The following is a 2,500-nucleotide window of genomic DNA, read 5'->3' on the forward strand; positions in this document are numbered from 1 at the left end:
GACATCAAGCTGTACCTTGAAATCAAGAGAACAGATCCTGATGTCTACAACTCTTTTCTGCAATCAGACCTGGACACAATGCAGCAATCGATCACAGACTGGCAACTGAAAGTGGCTGTGGACAAGTGTACCACCATGCATTTTGGGAGAAAAAACCCTGCGTCCACATACTCCCTCCACAACACTGATATCAAGAAATCCTCTTGTGAGCGTGACCTAGGCATCACTGTCAGCAGTGATTTGCGTTGGACAAAGCATATCTCTAAAATTGTCATGAAGGCCGAGGGTGTCTTGGCATCACTCAGCAAGACTTTTGTTAGCCGCTCTCCAGCCATCTATTTAAAGCTGTATACAGCTATGGTACGACCACACTTGGAATTCGCATCATCAGTTTGGAACCCCTATCTTGCTCAGAACATTGACCTCCTGGAATCTGTTCAGAGACGTGCAACCAAATGCATACCCACCATCAGACACCTACCATACTCTGAGCGCCTTGTTTCCCTGGGCATGGATTCACTGAAGCTCCGGCGTCTGGCGACGGACTTGGTAAACACCCACAAAGTTATCAACCACCTCACCAACAACAACAACACTGAACACCTTTTTGATCTCCATGTGTCTAACACACGTGGACATGCCTACAAAGTCAGAAAGCAGCACAGCTCCCATGACTTTCGGAAACATTTTTTCATGCTCAGGGTTGCTGAAGCGTGGAATAAACTGCCTGCATCAGTTGTTGACTGCCATGACACTGCATCCTTTAAGGCCCTCATGCTTTCCGAAATCCGCCGAAACTACACCTGATTGTCCCCCTTCCATACTCATACACATATGTGTATGTCATGACTCATGCAGTTCTTTTCCTGACGCTTGTACATTACCCTATGTACTATACATACACTTTAGATGAGTTGTAGTGCACCTGAGCACTATACACAATCTTTTATTATTATTTTTATGATATATATATATATATATATATATATATTTGTAAAAAATGAAGTTTGAAAATGCTGCTATATTAGACAAATTTTAATTTTTATATATACATTATTTATTTAACATGTTTCGGTTCTTGAAATGACGAACCTTATCAAAAAAAATTTATATATAAAAAAGATAGTTCATGCTATCAAATATAAAAAATTCATATATAATATTCAATAGAGTCAGACATGAAAAATTCATATATAGTGAAGCGTGTCCATGCTATATGTTTAAAGAGTATGATGTAGTAGTTCATAGTGGTGATATGCATTCAATATAAAAAATTCATGTTCTTGAAAAAGTGAGGAATTCATTTTAGATTTTACCTTGTGTTCCAATGGGAGCAACTGTAATGACTTTTGGTTGGTGTCTGTTCGTATAGTTTTGGTGAATCTTGTGAATTGTTTGGGTTTTATATCAGTTCAGCTTAGCTGTCTCACTTGCATTTTTCACTGACGTCATATAGTTCCCAACCAATCAAAACTCAGTCTCAACGAATATATCCTGTTAGGAAACCAACCAAGCAGAACGACAGTTTGACCACGGAAGAAATATGTCATCCTTGTTTTTGACGTCATCAATGTTTTGACCAATCATCCCGTTAGGTGGCTAGTCCAGCAGAACGAGACGTCATCAATGTTTTGACCAATCAGAATCGGGTCTGACCCTTAGCTGTATCATATGTGGAAACCGACCAAGCAGGGTGACAATAGCTTGCCCACTGAGGTAATATATATATACATATATGATTGATTGATTGATTCTAGTTTCAGCTCATGAGCTGTGGCCATGCTGGGGCACATACATATATATACGATGGGCTTCTTTCAGTTTCTTTCTACCAAATCCACTCGCAAAGCTTTGGCTGGCCCAAGGCTATAGTAGAAGACACTTGCCCAAGATGCCATGCAGTGGGACTGAACTTGGAACCATGTGGTTGGTAAGCAAGCTACTTACCACACAGCCACTCCTACGTCTATAATAATAATATTTTTTAAGTTTAAACCTTGTAAATGGTTACTGTGCATAGTGTAGTATCCAGCCCTCGATGGAAAAAGGTAAGGTTTGCTGTACACATGGGACTCGAACCCACACCTCTGTATATACAATGGGCTTCTTTCAGTCTCTGTATACCAATCCACTCACAAGGCTTTGGTCAGCCCAAGGCGAAAGTAGAAGGTGCCATGCAGTGGGACTGAACCTGGATTCATGTGGTTTGGAAGCAAACTTCTTACCACCCTTAAATTTCTTGTAGTTGTAGTTTAGATGCAAACGAGCCCTGATCAGCAAATATCTATGATGAATGGCTTTCCATCCATGGCTATCTCATCTTTTTATTTGGTGATATCGCCGAGGTCAACTTTGCCTTTCATCCTTTCGGGGTCGATAAATAAAGTACCAGTTACACACTGGGGTCGATGTAATCGACTTAATACCTATGTCTGTCCTTGTTTGTCCCTTCTATGTTTAGCCCCTTGTGGGTAATAAAGAAATGGATATCTAGAACGAC

The sequence above is a fragment of the Octopus sinensis genome, linkage group LG30 (genome assembly GCF_006345805.1).
Source record: "Octopus sinensis linkage group LG30, ASM634580v1, whole genome shotgun sequence".
Taxonomy (NCBI): Eukaryota; Metazoa; Mollusca; class Cephalopoda; order Octopoda; family Octopodidae; genus Octopus; species Octopus sinensis.